The sequence below is a fragment of the Myxocyprinus asiaticus genome, chromosome 18, assembly GCF_019703515.2.
Source record: "Myxocyprinus asiaticus isolate MX2 ecotype Aquarium Trade chromosome 18, UBuf_Myxa_2, whole genome shotgun sequence".
Lineage (NCBI taxonomy): Eukaryota > Metazoa > Chordata > Actinopteri > Cypriniformes > Catostomidae > Myxocyprinus > Myxocyprinus asiaticus.
This window is the reverse complement of record NC_059361.1, coordinates 24,860,903-24,883,738: the sequence shown is the minus strand read 5'-3', so window position 1 is coordinate 24,883,738 and position 22,836 is coordinate 24,860,903. Positions and strand designations below refer to the sequence as shown.

General features: G+C 36.6%; 1 pseudogene; it reads left to right on the top strand.

Moving 5' to 3' along the window:
• Positions 1–22,836, top strand: part of LOC127455860 (tetratricopeptide repeat protein 23-like) — a 33,608-nt pseudogene that overhangs the window by 1,634 nt on the left and 9,138 nt on the right.

Here is a 22,836-nt window from a genome sequence, read left to right as displayed (position 1 = left end):
CAAAATTTTGAAGCTCCACAAATCACATAAATCAGCATAAAAGTAGCCTAATCCATGTGCCTCCAGTGGTTAAATCCATGTCTTCAGAAGCAATATGATAGGTTGGGTGAGAAACACCCATTTAATTCCTTTTTTACTATTAATTCTCCTCCCTGCTCAGTCAATCTCCACTTTAAATTTCACATTGTTCTTCTTGTGTTTTTGGTGATTCACATTCTTCATGCACATCGCCACCTACTGGGCAGAGAGAAGAATTTCTAGCAAAAATGGACTTAAATATTGATCTGTTTCTCACCCACACCTATCATATCACTTCTGAAGTCATGGATTAAACCACTGGAGTTGTATGGATTACTTTTATGCTGCTTTTATGTGCTTTTTGGAGCATCAACATTTTGGCACCCATTCACTTGCATTGTAAGAACCTACAGAGCTGAAATATTTTTCTAAAAATCTTAATTTGTGTTCTGAAGAAAGAAAGTCATAAACATTTTGGATGGCATGAGGTTGAGTAAATGATGAGAGAATTTTCATTTTGGGGTGATCTATCTCTTTAAGTATACACATGAGGGGCTACATTGAACTCCTTTTGAGATGCAATGTTCCGCATTGATTTAGTTCTTGTGTCTTTTAAGCCCAGCAATAGTTTTGTTCTCATTCTAGTGCATGATGCACAATTTTCATAAGTGTATTTGTGACTGATGTAATGTTCTGCCTGAAGTATTACTCTATAATGGTTGATACTTTTCTATCTTTATAAAGGCTAAGTATAATTATAAATTATTTTATCATCTCTGCTTTCCTGGAAATTCATTATACCAATTAACACACTCTCTATATCAGGGGTCGGTATTATTAAAAAAACGAACAATATTTTTAAAAAATATTATAATTAACAATGCCACTGTTTGATTCTATTACATGAATACTTTTAAAGCTACTCAAGATATTAAGCCAAAAGCAGTGAGTGGTTTTCTCGTTTTCTTGTTATTGTTGTTTGATTAATAGCCTTTTAATGATATACAAGACAGTGGTCTTTTCGGTTACATTTTAAGTCTGACATTTTGATACAAATACGCATTTTGTCCCACTGTTTACGTTCACTTTAGACATAACCAACTGCATTTACATTAATGCCTCACCAAGACAGGCATTGGCAGAATTATGAAGTGTATTTGACTGTTTAGGTAGGCATGTAAAGCGCACAAACATTAGCCGCCTGTCAATCAAACAGTCGCCAGGGAAAAAAGTCAATCTTTTATATATTATCTAGATCAACCAACCAGTGGTGCTCTTGCTATTGCGATCGATGTAATGAACACCCCTGGTCTAGATGTAGAACATAGACTAAGTATAGAAAATTACTCAAAAGTTTATCATCGATATCAAAGACATCTCTTTTCCCCCCGATAAACATTGAGATCATACGAAAATCCCTTTCAGGTGCGGCCGTGATGTTCAGGTGTTGAACTGTGCTTGAGGCATCCTCCACATCCAAAACTGTTGGAGCCCAACCTATACAGCTGCTGTTCAAGTTTTTGTGTGATTGATTGAGACTGGAGTGATTTGACGAGTCATGAGACTCTCTGTAGACAATCACTTTGATGGATAACAATAAAATCAGGACAGGGAAGTAGCAAACACAGACGGTGGGAAAATAGTGCAGTAAAAGTATTGTTACAGCACTTAAAATGTACTCAGGTAAAAGTATGCTATTTTTAAACTACTTCAAAAGTACAGTTCCTGGGAAAAACGACTTCATTACAGTAACATGAGTATTTGTAATTCGTTACTTTACACCCCTGTTTATTATAACATTTCAGTGCTCGTTTATCATTACCATTAGCCTACATCAAGTGCCAAATAAAGCACAACAGACATGTTCTTCATCAACACATCATATTCTATTCTATCCTATCCTATTCTATTCTACATTTTGCTTCCTTATTTTTCTAGTTTAAACTAGATACTTGTTTGACCCTTGCAGTATAATGCTTGTATCCGAGAGCTTGTGCTTTACTTTGCTCTGAACAGACTAGTTTATGGAAATTGGCATTTTGCAGTGGCCCAAGCCCAGTCTAGGCAAGCTAAAGTCTACTTGCAGTACAAAGGTAAAATTGTCAATAATTTCATTAGTTTAAACAGATAGAAAATATGTTATTTTATTTTTTTGGAACATAGAAATATTGTAGAAAAGAAACATTGTTCTCAGCTGTTCAAAATAAATAGAAATCAGCTCTTCAAATACATCGCACACTATACTGAACAAGTTATGTTTTCCAGTAGTATACTGTATCTCATGGTAAATGAATGCAGTTTAGCCATACTGTATACAATGATGTTAATCACTCTGTAATAGTCTGTGATGATGTCACATTTCCCAGGCTGGGCACATCAGGCACAAGAACATGCATCCCAAACACATGAAGTACTCAGTTCCAGCCAGCAGGAGGAGAGAGTGAGCTGCCTCAACAGTTACCTTAGTGTACATCAAACTCTTGGAAGTGCTGCTCTGCTTCTTGGCAAATATCTTTCTGTACATCTGTTAATGGATATACAGTGGGGTCCAAAATTCTGAGATCACTAGTTGTATTTTTTCCCCCATTACAGTTTATTGTTTTCTGCATAACAACTTGAGTGAAAAGTTAAATTAACAAATTAACATGTATTTCAGAATTTCGTAGTATTTGCTAAGTCCCCCTTTTGATTTATTGACACCATGTACTTGACTTAGCTCGAACTCCACAAATTTGTGCGAAATTTGATGCTCCACATTATCTCAGCATGATTTGAGAATGTTCCTAAGAGCATCTTGTGTGCTTGAATGGAAGCAAGGAAATATAACCTTTTGTACAAAGGAGTTAACACAGTCAGTGTCACAAGTTTGCTTACATTTGATTAGTGACCTAGAAAAAGTGCAGAAGCTTTCATGTTTTATTTATTTATTTTTTTATTATTAATTAGAAGTGGTTATCTTTGTTTTAATTTTTTCAAACTGATAACTTCGTTTATTTCCAGGTTTAAATTATAGTTTGAATCACAAATTTTCCAATATGGTCTTGGGCCCAACTGTATATACAGTAGATGTGTGTGTGTGTGTGTGTGCAATATTATTAAACTCCATAGTCTCTTATCTTTAAAGTAGAAGATATATCTTTCAACATACATACTTTTGTACCAAATGTTCCAGATAATCTAATAATGAAAGTAATAAGTTGGTCTTGTGGTTCAACAATGGATGAGTTCTTAACTATGTGAACTCTGGCAGAAGCAGCGTCAAGCTTTCAGATGGCAGAAATTATCATGGGTGACATTGTGGCACAAGAAGCAATGGGCAAAGAGCACAGAGTGGAAACTGAGTAGATGTCTACAAATTTAGAAAGGTATGGGAACATTTTAATCTTAATTGTTGTGATAGCTGGTTGTAATGGACTAATTAGAGACATAAATGTTTCTATAAATATTTCTTTATATTACTATATGAATTACTGTTGCTTTTTTAGAGGAGCTACTGTAGAGTGTACTATTTGTATTCCTTTTAAGTCTAGAACTAGGCGAAGAAAGCTTAAAGGAATATTCCGGATTCAAAATAAGTCAATAGACAGCATTTGTTGCATAATGTTAATTACCACAAAAATTCATTTTGACTCGTCCATCTTTTTCTTTAAAAAAAAAAAAAAAAAAAAAGAGGGAAAATCGAGGTTACAAAGAGGCACTTACAATGGAAGTGAATGGGGCCAATTTTTGGAGGGTGTAACGGCAGAAATGTGAAGCTTATAATTTAATAAAAGCACTTACATACATTTTTCTGTTAAAACTCATGTGTTATTTGAGGTATAGAGTTGTTTAAATGGTCAGTTTCACAGTCTTTTTACGGTTTGTTGACATTCCGTCATCATACATATTGGCTACAGCTTTACACAGAAAAGGTTAGTAAGCGATTTTATGACACAAATCACATTAACACGCATATAGTTTATGTCTTGTGGCTTTACTTTTGAAACAGTGAGTATGTTAATGTTTACGGATTGTCCCCATTCACTTCCATTGTAAGTTCCTCACTGTATCCTAGATTTTTTTAAGAAGAGGAGGGACGAGTCAAAATAAAATTTTGTGGTAATAATAAATATTATGCCACAAATGCTGTCGATTGAGCTTAACTTGTATTCAATCCAGAATATTCCTTTAAGCTTGAATTAACCTTAGACTAAATTACATTGTTGAAAGGGATTCTTGATTTAACACTTTTTATTAAAGGATCAAGATATATTTGGACCCAGGACACATCCCAATCCATATATTTCCCAGTCTGTTTTAATTTAGTGCATTATAAACAAAAGAACTTGCTGTTTACATGCTTCAAAAATGGCACTGCAGCCAAGTGAACTTTGATATTCACACAAAGCTCTACAGTGAATCACATGCTGTGATCTATTTATTTCTTCTGACTTCTGCAGGTTCAAATATCAAGTTCAGGTTTAAATCTGTGTTTTTCCTGGCATCACTCCAAGTTAAAGCTGATGCATTGGTAACTAAGAAAACACTTTCATATATGCATCAGTGTTTGTTTAAGAGCTTTGGCAAAGCCATTAAATTATTATAAGACCCCCTTATTAGACACAACTAATATGAGGATTGTAAGGTATCTTTCACCACAAGATGGTGCTCCTCAACCACAAAACTTCTCAAAAACATTAGAACAGCATTGAATCTTTTTGAATAATTTTGCAAGCGTCCCTTTATCTTTGCCTCTGCTAATTTTTAAGGCAAATAAAAATAGCATGTTTCTTTTGCCTTATTTTGTCATATCTTAGAACTTTCTTGGAAAAACCACAGCATTTTCTTGTTCCCAGACATGTCTTCATCTACTGAAGAGGATATTACAAACTTTGTGGAACCATTAGAACTTCCTAAACTGATGGCTGAGCAAAAAAATTCTCTTGATTCTGAGATAACCTTGGAGGAGCTTGACGAGGTAATTAAGACCCTGACTACAGGCAAGACTCCGGGACCAGATGGCTTTGCCGCTGAATTTTTTTAGATCTTAGGGTACAGAACTGGCTCCACTTTTGCTAGAAATTTATATGGAATTATTAAAGAATGGAAAGCTTCCGCCAACCATGACACAAGCCCCGGATCAGTCTGATTCTTAATAAGGACAAAGATCCAAGCGAGTGTAAGAGTTACCGTCCAATTTCCCTGATCCAGCTAGACATTAAAATATTGTCAATAATTTTGGCTAACCGATTAAGTAAAGTTATGACATCTCTTATACATATAGATCAGGTGGAGTTTATTCGGGGCCGTAACTCTTCTGATAACATTAGGTGTTTTATTAATGTCATATGGGCAGTGGCGAACGATCAGACTCCGGTCGCTGCTGTTTCTCTTGATGCCAAAAAGGCGTTTGATATGGTAGAATGGGATTATCTTTTTAGGATTTTGGAAATGTACGGGTTCGGGAATACTTTTATTGGGTGGATTAAGTTACTTTATAGACGTCCGGTAGCGGCGGTTCAAACGAATGGATTAATTTCAGATTATATTATTCTGGATAGGGGCACCCGGCAGGATTTCCCTCTTTCCCCCTTATTGTTCTGTCTTGCACTGGAACCATTAGCAGCTGCGATAAGAAAGGAGGAGGATTTTCCAGAAGTGATGGTGGGAGGTGTGTTGCATAAACTTTTGCTTTACACAGATTATATTTTATTATTTGTCTCCGATCCTACTAGATCTATGCCTTGTCTCCACAGATTTATTAATTCCTTTTCTAAGTTCTCAGTATACAGAGTGAATTGGTCTAAATCCGAAACTTTGGCTCTGACAGCGTACTGCCCGGTAATGGCTTTTCAGCCGGTCACCTTCCAGTGGCCCAAACATGGCATGAAGTATATGGATATTTTATTCCCAGCAAAGTTGTGTGAGTTAATTTTGACCCTTTAATAAAAAGGTTTTCGAATGATGTATGCAGGTGGGCTTCATTACATTTATCTATGACTGGGAAGGTTCATGTTATTTAAATGAATTGTATTCCAAAATTCAACTACCTGCTACAATCGCTCCCTATAGATGTCCCCCTCTCTTATTTCAAGCAATTTGATAGCATAGCAAAATCCTTCATTTGGAATGCTAAACGTCCCAGATTACACTTCAATAAGTTTCATAGGCCGATTGACAAAGGTGGGTTAAGCCTACCCAAGATTTTGTTTTATTATTCTGCATTCAGTCTAAGACATTTGTCTCACTGGTCGCTTCCACCTGAGAGAGCCTCTCCCTGGTTTTTCATTTAACAGGAAGTTCTTGCCCCTATTTCGCCATTGCAAAGCCTTTCTATCAAACTAACCGGAGAAGTTAAGTCACACCCCCTTATCTCGCATTTGCACATGATATGGACAAAAGTGTCCAGAGTGTTTAATTCAGACATTTATTTAAATGTTGCTTCGAGCATATGGCTGAACCCCAAGTCCCCTTTCTGCTGGTCAGAGTGGATTGTGAGGGAGGTTAATACACTCAGTGACCTATATGAGAGTTGAGTGTTGAGATCCTTTGAAAATTTGGTTCAACATTTTGGCATTCCCAGGTCTCAATTCTTTAGGTATCTACAGCTGCGCCACCTGCTTTGTACTATTTTTGGGAGTAGCATACACCCCCCTAGAGCGGCAGATACTCTGGGAGTGGTATTTACTGCTTTTGGAAAAGGTCATGAGGCATCAGTGTATTACTCCCTGCAAATTCAGAGTCTGGGGGATGGAGCTTCAACTTCTCTCAAGAGATTATGGGAGAAAGATTTAAACTTGGTATTGGAGGAGGGAGTCTGGGCTAGGATTCTAAAAAATGTCAAGTCTACATCTAGAGATGCAAGGGTGCACCTTATGCAATTTAAGATTTTACATCAATTCTGTTGGACCCCCTCTAGATTGTATAGGCTTGATCTTAAAGACACACCCACCTGCTGGCGATGCCAATCAGAAGATGGGGACACAACCCATGCTTTTTGGTGGTGTGTTAAGATCCAAGAATTTTGGTTGAGGGTTCAGAGTTTTATGTGTGACGTATTGGGCACTCAAATTTCATTTTGCCCCAGACTCTGTTTTTTAGGCGACTAGGCAGTCATTAATATAGGGGATAAATGCATAAAAAATTGGGTCCTAGCCAGTGTTATAATCAGCAGACAGATCATTCTTAGGGGATGGAATCATTTCAGGAGAGGTGCACAGAGATGGGCAGGGTAGCAGCATTCGAAGAGATGTCATGTAGAGGGTTAGGCAACTTAGTTTCATTTAATAAAAAATGGGGCAGTTTTTTGGCCTTTTTGGAGGGCTCTCGGGGAGGGGCAGTGGAGCGAGATGTGCAATTGTAAATGTGTGTGATTATTATTATTTTTTATATATATATATTCCTTTTTTCTTCCTTTTTTTTTGTGTGCAACTCAAGTTGTGACTTGTGATTTGTTGGGGCTCAGGGTGAGGTTGGGGATTGGGAGGGGGAAGGGAAAGTGAATAATGGGGATTAAAAATGTATTCTGTGAATATATGTTTTGCTTTTCTGTTTCAAGTGTGTGAATCAATAAAAAGTGTTAATAAAAAAAAAAAAAAAATGGTCAGTATGGTCTTAGACTTTTTGGGCCCAACTGAATATAGTGTATGTGTGTGTGTGTGTGTGTGTGTGTGTGTGTGATATTATTAAACTCCATTGTCTCTTATCTCTAAAGTAGATGATATATATTTCAAATATATCTTTTTCATAGGCTAGTCATGAAAAAGTAATTGAAATTGATTGATCAAAGGGCATAGGAACCCTTTTCTCATTAAATGTTTTAGATTTAGAGAATAATGTAGATTTAGACGTGAAAGACAACATTATTAAAAGGTCTTTCGTTTCTCAGGGGTAACAGTTATCCGCACTTGTTTATCTTGTTCAATATCTTGTATTGATCCCAGTGTTTATTATTGCTGGTCTCACCAGACTTAACTGTGAGTGTGACAATGAATGTTTGTAGTTTGTCTGCCAGCAGATTTGTATGTGAGTGTGGAGCAACAGCAGACCTCTCTGGACCATCTCAGGTTTTATTTTCATTGCTCTTGGTTTTGTAAGTAAGGGCATGTGCCATCTGCTCCAGAGAAGATGAAGTGGTACACAATACGGGTCACTTATGGGTCATGAATAGAGAAATGCATTGTCATAATCATCAGAGTATTGTTTATTCGTCAGCTTGTCAGCTGGTTTTATGGCACTGGAGGAATGTGTATATGTGAGCTGTGGTGAAAGCTTTCTAATTATTTGGCTTTTGTTGGAGGTTGACCGTGAAGCTAGTGTTGAAATATTTGAAATGAGCGAGGCTGTGGAATCAACACATACCTCCACAAAATCCAGCAACAATGAAACAAGCTTACTGCTTTTTCATCGGGATGGAGTCATTTCCTACAGGCAATGATCAAGTGAACATCAGAGTCAGCATATTACTAAACACTTTCAGGTTGGAATTTATGATTTAGACAGATCCTCAAAGGTGCGTAATAGTGATTTAGTGCATTGAAATAGTGCAGAATATTAAATATTTCATTTTTATTTTGTCACAGTGTTTCTTTGTTTTAATATTTAAAAAAAAATAAATAACTGTTTATTTCCAGGTTTAAAATAGATTCTAATATGTGTACATTTCCTTCTTTTAAAAATGTGTCTCTAGACACCTACGTTCAGTTCTTTTATTTTGCTTTGTGTTTGGTAAGAACGGATCCTCCACTTTAAGCCTGTGAGTAAAACAGGAGCACTCAGTAATTTTTTTAATTTGTCATCTTGGACTTACATTGACACCTAGTGGCATGGATGCAGCATCATTCAAACACAATAGTTTTTCAGTGACGGATGCCATTGTATACATTTACAATTTACAGTCAGCTATGATTAATATAATCCATGAGTGAAAGTGTCCAATAACAGGGCAGTTACTGAGACTAAGTGAGTATTATGGTTATGTGATTCTAACGTGGCAGCCCCCATGTGCAGACCCTCTCCATGTAGAATGAAACAGCTTTTATAAGGTTACTGATATGACTGGATTCCTCATCTCATGCGATATGATTTTATACATATGTTTAAAAATTATTATTAATTTAATTTGGTGAAAAACTTTTTTAATCAGGATAAAATGACTGAGTGCACCTTTAAAGGTGAAGTGCTTATTTTTGTTATTATTTTTTTTAACACTTCTATCCTAGTTTAATGTACAAAGGTAGCTAGAAGTATACCATTCATAGGTTGACTTCCCTGAAGAGTGTAAACACTGTGGCATTTTCAAAACATTGCTTGTTTGAGTGGTCCGACATGCCAATTACTAGCTTAATCAATGGCTTGAGTTTATGGTGCAACATCCTGATTTTCTGCAGTAAGAGTGTTTGGGAAACCTGTTTGGAAACAATGACCCCGTCCCAAATGCCAGATTTGATGTGGACTTGCAGTCTTTGCTTAGATGTCAATGAAGTCCACAAGACCGTAGGGTGTCCCAGTTGTCATTAGCTGGGTTTCTATCCAAATGTTTTGGATTTAAACACATTTCTAAAAATTAGACTTAAAAGGTCATGACATGAGGAATAAAATTTTCCTTGATCATTTGATATATAAGAGGTCATTGTATTATAAAAACATACTGTAAGTTTCAGAACTGAAAACTTCCTCCATAATATAAAAAGAGCATTTACTTAAACCAAGCTGCAAAAACAGCTCGTTTGAAATTTGTGGAACTTGTGACATCACAAGGACCAAATACATCTGCATATGACTGCCTCTTCAGCAAGTCATCCAAGCCTATTTTTCGTCATTGCACCCTTGGCCCTGCTCACAGTCACACAGGTGAAGAGGAGAGGAGAGAGATGGGGCCTGTCATGGGAGATTCATCCAAAGTGGACTTACACAGGACACCTTCTTGTGCCTATCTGGATTTTTTCTACATGAGCGTGCACTAGACGAATGGCTTTGACAGTTATCATACATCTTGCACCGCTTTTAAAAGAAGCAATGTAAAGTTATATCTCTAAATGTATCTTTCATTCAGTTGCGCTGTCATGCTGTTGTGCTGTTTTGAAGGCATCCTTGGACCATTTTTGCACCCATCTGTGCTATTTTTAATTGTTGGTCTTTTGTAAACATGGACATCTTTGATTGTATTGATTCATTTCTGCACAACACCGGCGATGTGTGCCGCATTTTAAGAGTGGTACAACCACAACTTTTAAAAATGCATCTCATTCTGCTGCTGCCACTGACTGGGAGAAACATGCATTCTTGTGTATAAACAAACACAGAAGATGTGAGATTTGAAAACCAGCGTCTCTGCTTTGGCCTGTTGATGCCGGTTGAAGCACCCCAACATCACCATGGACTGTTTACTTTTGTATATTCAGAAGATTTCAGCTTGGATTGTATTGTATGCTTTTGAACCAGTCACAGGAACTGTTATTGACGGATGGGGCAGGTAAAACACATCTGGACTGCAAATCTTTAAGGAAACAATTTCATTCATGAATATTTCATATGTCAAGACTGTTTGATAGTTTATGGTGCTGCTTGAGTCAACAGTATAACATATTCAGATGAAATGTGTTGGATGTGAGTTATATCTTAATCCTGAAATTTAGTTTTATAAATGTGGTCTTGTGGAATTTGTTCATTTTCTTCAGACTGCATTTCAAATATGGCTCTATTGGAAGGGCTGCACAATGTTAGCCAATTACAACAGTGGGCGTTTACATTGAAGTCTTAAAGGGCCAGACAGCATAAGGAGGGCCAGAGACAGGGTGGAAAATTATTATATATGACAAAATTATGACTGTTTTTGTGTAAAAAAAAAACATTCCAGATGTGTATGACATTCTTTCATCTTCATCAACTCAAATCATAATTTCTAGAAGAATCTCTCAGCTCTTTTGGTCCATACAATGCAAGTGAATGGGTGCCAACATTTTGAAGCTCAAAAAATCACAGAAGTTGGTATAAAATAAATCCATATGACTCCAGTGGTTAAATCAATGTCTTCAGAAGTGATATGAATGGTAGGGGTGAGAAACATATCACTTTCACATTCTTCTTCTCCTGTTTTTGGTGATTCACATTCGTCATGCATACCGCCCCCTACTGGGCAGGAAGAAGAATTTCTAGCAAAAAAGGACTTAAATATTGATCAGTTTCTCACCCACACCTATCATATCACTTCTGAAGAGATGGATTTAACAACTGGAGTCATATGGATTACTTTTATAATGCCTTTATGTGCTTTTTGGAGTGTCAACATTTTGGCACACTTTCACTTGCATTGTATGGACCTACTGAGCTGAAATATTTTTCAAAAAATCTTCATTTGTGTTCTGCAGAAGAAAGAAAGTCATACACATAAGAGTGAGTAAATGATGAGAGAATTTTCATTTTTGGGTGAACTGTCCCTTTAAGAAAATTATAGTCTTTGCACATTTCCTTCCACTACCTCATGGGCATTATATGAGGGAGCCCACCTTGTCATGATGGAGCAGCTGAATGACCTCCTTGCTTAAGAGAGAGTTGTATACTGTTTTACTACAGTAAATGCTGCCAGGAGATGTTGCAGAATATGTGTAACATCTTTTATAATGAGGGCTTTCCTTGCACAAATTTTCAAAACACGTCATCATTTCGCAAATAAACTGTTTCCATTACCTTAATGCCCATTTTGACTTATGCAAAACTCTGCATAAGTCAAAATGCCTAGCGCATAAAGTAAATTTTTAAGCAAATTTGTAGTGTTTTTCCGCATATCAAGCGTTCAGGTTCTGGTCATTCAGGGTTTCTTTAGCACAGTTTTACATTTGCATAAAAATAGTTCGATAGAAACCCAGCAAATGTATGATTCAGAAAAATGCCCATGAGCAGCACCTTTGTGGTTGTGATGTGTCCTTTTGCAAGCCCATACTGGTGCAAAATTTATAACAGACAACTGCTCTAGAGTCTGAGGCATTATATCACTGCAAGAAGGACTGCAAGGGCTGAGGCTGGCATTTAGGAAGGGGCCAATATTTGTTTAATTAAGCTGAACCGAACTTGACAGCAAAACAAATCTCTCTTATACTGGTATGAAGTAATCAATCAACAAAGTGTTTCTTTTACTTTTTTAGAGCAATGTCTTCTATTATTCTCTATGTGGCTCATTACTGTTTTTCCCTGTTTTGCTTGGTTCTCTTATAACACTGCCCTTTATCAAGCTCGAAATCTTTCATATACAGTCTACGTCGGAATTGGTCTGTTAACAAATACTAAGCAGATGACTTGGGGGGACTACTTTACAGTGCATTTAAAAATCCATAATTGCTTGACGCCCCTGCACAACGGACATTAAATCTGATTTCTCCACGCAGATTATATCTCTCCTCCCACAGAGGATGCCTGAGAGGATGGCCGGTATTACGTTGGCGCTGTGTGGTATAATACGTGATGTGTTAAAGTTTGTGTACCCAGACAGCAAGGCAGTAGAGTTGGCACCTACACGCTGCTGTGTCCTGCTTTCCCAGCTGCCCCTAAAAGGAGGCCCAGAGTCTGGAATTTCTGATGCTGGCTTGAAAAGTTGCCAGGGGGTTTTAGCTCACACGGCCTACTATGAGAAACCCTTGGTGGAGTCATGTTTAAAAGCACATCTTTGCAATTTTGCAGACTTTGCCCTTGAGCGTGTTTCACTGGACATGGTTAATCAAATAGCACACTCAAATTAAGATCTTATAATTTCATTTTTTATTCAACAACATAATATGTATATAGTATACTATATACACAATATCCCAAATATATACACCTTAGAGTGAAGTTAAAAGGTGTTTACAGCTTATGCAGATATGGGTGAATTCTGACAAATTATGTGTAATGTTAATCACAAGGGTGCTATCAGTGGCATACTGTAGTTAAAAATTCTCCTTTCGCCTTATGGCATGTTGATTATGTTTATCTGATTTCACCATGGTCAAGACTTTAATTGTGCCATCAAATCAAAGTTATTATTTCACACATACTGCACCAAAAATAGACTACTTAATGGCCAATTTCCAGTTGCACTATGGGGTATCCACTTTCTGCATGGTTATATGGACTAATCAAGCAAAAGCCTTGTCCGTGATGCAACCTATTTTTACTAGCCAAGTACTGATGTGGCAGGGGTACTGCAAGGGCAGAACACTCTCTCCAAGAGGGGGAAATTGAGTTAGGGATCCATTAGAGAGGATGAACCCAGAGAGACTCAAGGCTTTTAGTAAGGCGGACTGATGGAACATGGAATCTCACTGGTCTCCACTTAGCCCAGCTCTACAAAGCTGCCCACATCTGAGAGAGACGTGGCATAATCATGTACACTAGAGTCCAAAAGTCTAAGACCACATTAAAATCTGGGATTTTTTTTCTTTCTTTTAAACCTGGAATTGAACCAAGATTTAGGATTTAAAATATTTAAAACAAAGAAAATGTATGGCATAAAAAGAATAAGAAAGATAAAAGCTTTTGCACTTTCTGCACTGTTTTAGGTTTACTAATTAAATGGAAGCAAATTTGTGACAATTACCATGTTAACTCCTATGCAAAAAAATAAAAATAAAAAATAGTCAAATTTGCAAATTGTTCTATACTATAAAAAAATAACAATTTAATTTGTAATGATTTGTTTTGTTTAAAATTAGGTAAAAAGCAAAAAAAAAAAAAAAAAAAAAAGCATTTTCACTAGTGGTCTCAGACTTAGGGCTGCACGATTTTGATGAAAATCATAATTGCCGATTATTTCCTTGGATATTGTAATTGAGATTATTCATTTTGATTAATAGAACTTACATTAAAATAATTATTTTGTGTGGGGCAGTTGCATGCCATATTCTTTATGTAGGCTATGCATCAAAAAACTTGAGAACTGTGATCCTGAATTGCTTTAATATTTTAATTGCATGAAAAAAAAAGAGTTGTTCACATTTAAAAAATTTTTTTGGCACAATGGGAGTACACCTAAATGGAATGCTGTAATTGACACTTTTTGCGATTATATAATCATGACAGCTGTAATTGTAATCTCAGACTGTTGAAGCTCACTGTTTGTACAGAAAGCCCACTGTAATTCTATAGATAGACTAGATTATCAAATCTTCAGATCTTCACAATTTTTAATGACATAGGACAAGACATTGTTTTTTTAAATCAGGATGTGGACAGCAATATGAACTGAATATTTTTTTATAGAACAGAATTGACTGCTCTGTATTCCATTTTTTCGCTGATAACAGTCAACAGTGAGTGCTGTGATTCAGTCCTTTGTGCATTGCTTAGGAGTGAGACTGGATGCTTCCTAGCTGATTTTGAGAGTAAATAAAGACGTGAGCTCTTGTGTATTGACTTCAGTACTGCAGGGCAGGTTTGGATTTGCTCCATTCCAGATCTTAATAAAAACAAACGCTCATCACCTTGAGGGTTAAAGGGATAGTTCACCCAAAAAACTATCTTTTATTCGCCCCTTATATTGTTCCAAGCCCGTGTGACTTTCTTTCTTCTGTGGAACACAGAAGGAGATGTTGGGCAGAATGTTAGACTCAGTCACCATTTACATTAATTAGATCTTTTTTCTATACATTGAATGTGAAGGGTGACATTCTGCCCAACATCTCCTTTTGTGTTCCACAGAAGAAGGTCATAGGGGTTTAGAACAACATAAGAGTGAGTAAATGATGACAGAAATGTTCATTTTTGATTGAAATATCCCTTTAATGGGAAATAGCTGGGACCACAAAGAAAAAACCTATTAATTCCGATGCAGAATACAGTACAGCAGTGCTGGATCCTGTTTATAACCAGTCCCCATGAACAGGCCACTGGAACAAGGCTTCTGCTGATCTTCTTTCATTATGTTCTGGCATTTTTGTCCTTGCTTGGCATTACAAATGGGGCATTTTTATTATGTTGACATGCATAAGAAAGGTCAACACTGTGCTGTATATGACAATGTAAATTGATTTCATGATAAATGACATCTTTGTGTTTTTGTGTGCTTGTCTTCACATATGGTGCGTATTATAGGGTGTACCAGCGCCAGGGCAGGGCTGAGTCAGTGTGAAAGAGCCATGGAGCTACTGCAGGAAGGAGGCCAGCTTAATCGGATCTGCTTTGTTTACAGGAACATGGCAGCCATCCTACAGGTGAACACTGTCCTGTCCTTCAGAGAATTACACTTTATTAAACTCTTATTAAAGGAATAGTTCACAAAAAAAAATAAAATAAAAAAAATATATATTGTAATCGCTCATTTACATACACTAGCAATTGATAGTGTCTTTAAAGCTTGAAAAAGCATCCAAAAGTGTCATAAAAGTAGTCCATGCGACTCCGTGCATCATATTCCGAGACGATATTCTGAGTCATATTTCCATAAACGATCACTTTGCATGATGAACAGACTGACGTTTACACTGTTTTTCACTATCAAATCAGATCAAATCAAATCATTGTAAACTCATGTTAACAAATCCAATATGGCAACGCATCATTTCAGCATAGTAACATTCTTTAAAATATATTATTTTGTGTTCTGCAGAAGAAAGACAGTCAAATGGGTTTGGAACAAAATGAGGGCAAGAAAATAATGACACAATTTTTTTGTTGTTATTTCTTTAAAGCCAGAGAGAGGTAAAGAATGGAAGGAAGGTCTGTTGGTTTGTAAAATCGAACCTCAAAATGGTTTAAAGTCTAGAACTCTTGATAATGTTTCCTCTCTTTCAGTGTGTGGAGTCTGATATATGATATGTCTGTATTCACTCTCTCTTTCCCTCCCTCCTCTGAAGGCTCATTCCATTGCTCTTAGAGTCCTGGGGGTCTGGAGAAGGGCCCACATCGCTCACAGCTTGGCACTGGCCTACTCTTCCATTTCAGAACCTCATCACAATGGTGACTGCATACACAAAAGTCTGTGGGAGGAATTCACTAAGAATGAAATGTACACTCTGATAGCGCTGTTTATTTGCACATGTCTGTGCTATTTTAGCACCTTATTCACTAGAGGAATTATGTAAATTAGGTAATGGCACAAATGTGCCCACAGAAAACAATAGAATGCAACAGTGCCTGCCCACTTTTTCAGCTGACTTGGTAACAGAAGTATTTTTACCATTAATTTTTTCCATAGGGATTTGATCAAATTCTTCGTAAAAACGTTCTAAGCCATGAACCAAACCAACCAGCATTTAGGTGAATTACAACATTACAACCTTTGATTTGAAGCAAAAAAGTATTTGCAAATTAGACAAAAAGACAAAGGTACAAGACTGTGTACTTAATGAAGCACTGGGACTGATGTAATCAAATGTAAAAATAATGGAAATATATAAAACTATTGATTTAAAGTTGTTGAAAATAAGTACTGATTCAATATATTGCAAAATAATCAGATATATACAAATATAAGTAGTTTGAGAGTGTAGGGAGACCGACTCGATTGCGACATTCACAGTACATCTTGAGTGGACGGTCACTGATGAGCTATTTTGCCTTGGTTTGTTCAACTCAGTTTTCTGGATTTCCCCCCTCAGGATCATGAGAAGTGTCAACATTTAACACTTCTTAAAATGAAGTTGAAATAACACGGAATGATGTCCTAAACAGAAGCATATACAATTGATTAATAACCTCGGAGTTCACAGTAGATCTCTCCTTAAAGTTTTATAAGCAGGGTTGGGAGGGTTACTTTTAAAATGTATTCCACTACAGATTACAGGATACATGCTGTAAAATGTAATTTGTAACGTATTCCATTAGATTACTCAAGGCTAGTATGAATACTTTAAATTAAGTAAATTAAGAAAGTACTGACTAATATTAGGTAACTATATGTACTTAATATGGGTTAAGGTTAGGGTTAAGTTTAGGGTTAGTACCTAGTAATTACTATAGTTGTAATTATATAGTATGTAAATGTGAAACAGTACTGTAAAATAAAGTGCTACCTAAATATCTTATGAAAAGTAACTTTATCTTGTTTTAACCATTTATTTTTTTAATTATCATCAAGAATTAGGTTTTTGCATTATATCTTTGCCCTAATATCAAATGTCTTATGAAAATAAATAAATAAATAAAATAATAATAATAATAATAATAAAAAAAAATTCAAAAAAAAAATATATATATATATATATATATATATATATATATATATATATATATATATATATGTACACACACACACACACACACTACCGGTCAAAAGTTTTGAAACACTTGACTGAAATGTTTCTCATGATCTTAAAAATCTTTTCATCTGAAGGCGTATGCTTAAATGTTTGAAATTAGTTTTGTAGACAAAAATATAATTGTGCCACCATATTAATTTATTTCATTATAAAACTAAAATTTAATAATAAAAAAGTTTTAAGATGACTTGGACCAAATAATAAAGAAAAGTAGCCAATAAGTGCCCAACATAGATGAGAACTCCTTCAATACTGTTTAAAAAGCATCCCAGGGTGATACCTCAAGAAGTTGGTTGAGAAAATGTCAAGAATACATGTCTGCAAATTCTAGGCAAAGGGTGACTACTTTGAAGATGCTAAAATTTAACACAGTTTTGATTTATTTTGGATTTTGTTTAGTCACAACATAATTCCCATCGTTCCATTTATGTTATTCCATAGTTTTGATGACTTTACTATTATTCTAAAATGTGAAAAAAATTATAATAAAGAATGAGTAAGTGTTTCAAAACTTTTGACTTGTAGTGTGTGTATATATATATTAATTTTGAAAATATGACTGATCATGCAAAAAATCTTTTATTTAAGGATAGTGATCATATGAAGCCATTTATCATCACATAGTTGTTTAGCTCCTTTTTAAATCATAATGATAACAGAAATCACCCAAATGGCCCTGATCAAAAGTTTACATACCCTTGAATGTTAGGCCTCGTTACAGACACACAAGGTGACACACACAGGTTTAAATGGCAATTAAAGTTTAATTTCCCACACCTGTGGCTTTTTAAATTGCAATTGGTGTCTGTGTATAAATAGTCAATGAGTTTGTTAGCTCTCACGTGGATGCACTAAGCAGGCTTGATACTGAGCCATGGGGAGCAGAAAATAAATGTCAAAAGACCTGCGTAACAAGTTAATGGAATTTTATAAAGATGGAAAAGGATATAAAACGATTTCCAAAGCCTTGAAAATGCCAGTCAGTACTGTTCAATCACTTATTAAGAAGTGGAACATTCAGGGATCTCTTGATACCAAGCCAAGGTCAGGTAGACCAAGAAAGATTTCAGCCACAACTGCCAGAAGAATTGTTCAGGATACAAAGAAAAACCCACAGGTAACCTCAGGAGAAATACAGGCTGCTCTGGAAAAAGACGGTGTGGTTGTTTCAAGGAGCACAATACGATGATACTTGAACAAAAATGAGCTGCATGGTCAAGCTGCCAGAAAGAAGACTTTACTGCGCCAATGCCACAGAAAAGCCCGGTTACAATATGCCCGACAACACCTTGACATGCCTCACAGCTTCTGGAGACCAAAATAGAGCTTTATGGTCACAACCATAAGCGCTATGTTTGGAGAGGTGTCAACAAGACCTATAGTGAAAAGAATACCATCCCCACTGTGAAGCATGGTGGTGGCTCACTGATGTTTTGGGGGTGTGTGAGCTCTAAAGGCACGGGGAATCTTGTGAAAACTGATGGCAAGATGAATGCAGCATGTTATCAGAAATTACTGGCAGACAGTTTGCATTCTTCTGCACGAAAGCTGCGCACGGGATGCTCTTGGACTTTCCAGCACAACAATAACCCTAAGCACAAGGCCAAGTTGACCCTCCAGTGGTTACAGCAGAAAAAGGTGAAGGTTCTGGAGTGGCCATCACAGTCTCCTGACCTTAATATCATCGAGCCACTCTGGGGAGATCTCAAACGTGTGGTTCATGCAAGACGACCAAAGACTTTGCATGACCTGGAGGCATTTTGCCAAGACGAATGGGTAGCTATACCACCTGCAAGAATTACACTATTACAAAAGGCTGCACGCTGTCATTGATGCTAAAGGGTGCAATACACAGTATTAAGAACTAAAGTTATGCAGACTTTTGAACAGGGGTCATTTCATTTTTTTCTTTGTTGCCATGTTTTGTTTTATGATTGTGCCATTCTGTTATAACCTACAGTTGAATATGAATCCCATAAGAAATAAAAGAAATGTGTTTTGCCTGCTCACTCATGTTTTCTTTAAAAATGGTACATATATTACCAATTCTCCAAGGGTATGCAAACTTTTGAGCACAACTGTATATGATTGAACTTGGATTTAACTTGGCTGGTAACATGTGCATGTAAAAGGGCTAGAAATAGCATTTTAGCTTAGCATAAAGCTAAATGTTCACATGAAAATTTACATAAGGTTAACTATTTCTGCTGCTCCAAACTTACTTCAAAACCCCACAGAGTCTACACAATTGCATCTTTTTCCTCAATGACGTCATATCCAGCTTTTCACTCATAGCATTGTAAAAGTGCCCTCTGTCTGCTCGTATGAATGTACACATTATAAGAAAGAGTTTCATCGCTGTTCAAACATTCCTCGGATCACATCACTTATACAGATAAATGTTTTCCAACTGAATAGACTGCAGTAAATGTTAAATGAAACAAATGACAATAAATTGGAAAGTAATCTCTTCAGTAATCAAAATACTTTTTGAATGTAACTGTATTCTGATTTCAAATGATTTAAATTGTAACTGTAGTGGAATACAGTTACTTATATTTTGTATTTTAAATACATAATCCCGTTACCTGTATTCTGTTACTCCCCAACCCTGTACATATGTAATTGGTGGCAGACTTGTGTGTAATTACATAGTAGCCTTGTTATAAGGCAATAGTAATTCTGTCACTTGTAGACTGCTTTAAGAATGTTGACTTGAGAGCCGATCCAGCAGTAGTTAAGGTGAATCATGTAGAAGGAGAAAACTGTAGAAGAACATGACTACAGTATACCTACAGTCAACCAGAATGATCCTTACTAACTCGGCATACCCTGCGGCATAAAAACATATAAACCACATGTGAAACTCATTTACAACATCGCCATCAGGAGGCACAAAGGGACACTTGCACCTTAGTTTAGTGTGAAGAAAGTGAGAGTTATTGTGATTAACATTGTTAATAATATTATTTGTATTGCCTTATTTACATTTTGATGTGTATGAGCTCTTACAATGCAAAATTAATGGCAGCATTAAAGTTTCAGCTTAGTTACCTGTATGTGCATCTCTCTGTCTGCTTGAATAGATTCAGTGGCACACTTTTTGAAGAAAGTATAAGTGCATACTGGAGTGCGCAAGGCCCACAGGACCCACTCACCTTGTCGGCCCAAGATGACTACAGTCACTTCCTACTGCTCACGGAACAACAGGAGGTCAGCTTCAAAATCATCTGGATATGGTGTACAGATTGATATTGGGAAATCATATCAATCTTTTATGTATAGATCTGTTCAGTTTGTAGTCCCAAAACCCATAAAACAAATCTTCGAGCCATGGGTTCCCTTGGGAATTTCCAATGGATTATTAGAATAGCGGTTTTCAATTCTTAAGTAAAAGAAGGAATGTGGTTAAAATTACTTGGACTTTTACATTGTTTCTACAGCATAATGACACACAGTCATAACTGAAACATATATTTTGAAGCCGCTGTGTTTTTTTTTTATAAACATGAGTTGCTTACAAGTTGCTATATAAGCACTACCACTACAACAAGTATTGTGTTTATGTGCTTGATGAATCAGACAACCATTGTACTGTTGTCCAAAGAGTCTTTAGCCCTGAAGAAGAGCACTTTATGTGAGCTGAGTGCAGAGGTAGCAGAATCATTGCAGTTAATTGGTGGAGTAGAGATGACACAGAGCCAGATGAGACATGCTCACAGAACCCTCAAGAAGGTAAATAAAAACACATAATCATTATGTTGTGCATTAATTAATTAATTTATTCATTAATTTAATGAATCATTTACTCATTTCAAGGTACATTCATATATACATATACTGTCAGTATGTGACCTTTTTCAGATATAACAAATAAAACAGATCTGTAATGTATTATTTATGAATAAACTTTGCAAGCATGTTATTGCATGTATATACATAGCTGGTTTGCAAAATCTGATGCCACTTCTTTGACGTGACACCGTGATGTTATAAAATAAAGTGAAAAGCCAAAAGATGTTGTGAGGTACAGTGATTTTACCACTGGTAATGGGTGTTTTTATGCAAGATGCGAAGCGGACACAAAGCAGAAACTTATGGACTTGAGTGGCTTTTTAGACATATTTTATATGTGTATTAATGGGGTCATGAAATGCTCTTTTTTTATTGGCCTGTTATCTTCCCTGAGGTCCACTGATAATGTTAGTAAAGTTTTTTTGCATTAAAACAGTAATAATTTAGTAATATTTGATCATTTTCCACCCTGTCTCTGGCCCTCTGTCTGAAACGCTCGGTTTTGGCCATAAAACTTAAATGAAAAACACCCACTATTATGATTGGTTAACATCGTGCAGCCCCTCGAATTGAGCCATTTTTTAAACTCAATCAGAAGAGAATGAACCAGCTCAACAACATTATAAAACTAAATGTCAGGGTTTACACATGACACACATCCAACACATTGCATCCGAATATATTAAACTGTTCATCTCAAGCACAACTGTTAACACTCACTACTTGTCTACACCGGATGCGAGAGTCGCGTAAAAAGCAATAGAACCCATTATAATCAATGATGCTGTCTACCATGGAAGCGTCCGTTGCGTTGCGTTACGCCGACAGTAAACAGATGTCCCATTCCATTTTACGCCGCATGCGGTGGCGCTACTACTGCCAACAACACAAATAAACGGTTTAGAAAGTTTATGTCGATGCGCCCGGTGTAGACGGCCGCCTACACACCAGGGAAAAGCTCAGATGGAGCATTTGATGCATGGGACTGTGAAAGTTCCGTTTTTGGAAGGCATGTACCACAGGGGGAAGAGGTGGTCACGGATCGAGATGGCTATTTAAAATATATCTTTTTGACAACATACCAGTAAACATTGAAACTCTTCTCCAGGCTCTCTCTCCACAATTACTATATTTTTAGCCTCACAGAGAGAGATAATTGAGGACAGGGAATGAATACACCACTTGTTTGAGTTTGTCCGCCATGTTTTATTATTATTTCACAGCGCACCAAGTCCCACCTCTCCCATTCCCACTGGTCACAGGATACGTTCACCAGAGTGTGTTGCAGCAAAAGTTGAACCGTTCTCAACTTTTGGTCACATGACAGAGCTTCATTATCCGAAACTCTTGTGATTTCCCTCTCCGTCCTTCTGACGCACCATCCCCTTTGAAATCAATGCATTCACAGCATTATCTGACGCAGCGTTAACTCTAGTGTGTAGGCGCCCCAAAGGCCTCAAGCTGTTGCATTGCGTTGCTTCAACAGACACGCCCATTGTAATCAGGGTGTCAGCACCATAAAATATCACACAGTCATGACATATGAAATATTCATGAATGAAACTGTTTACTCACGGTTTTTGCGATTGCGCCCAAGTATATTAACTGCCCCATCATTCAATAACAGTTCCTTTGCAAAGCTTGAATCGTATTGTGACTGGTATATGAGCCGAACATATAATCCACTCAAAAATATGCTGAAGACACATCCACATCCAGTTTTCAGTATCATTCCATCATGTTTTCATATACCACCAACTAAAAATAGCACAGATGCGCGAAGAACGCGAGGCAGCAGCAGAATAACAGAGAGCTT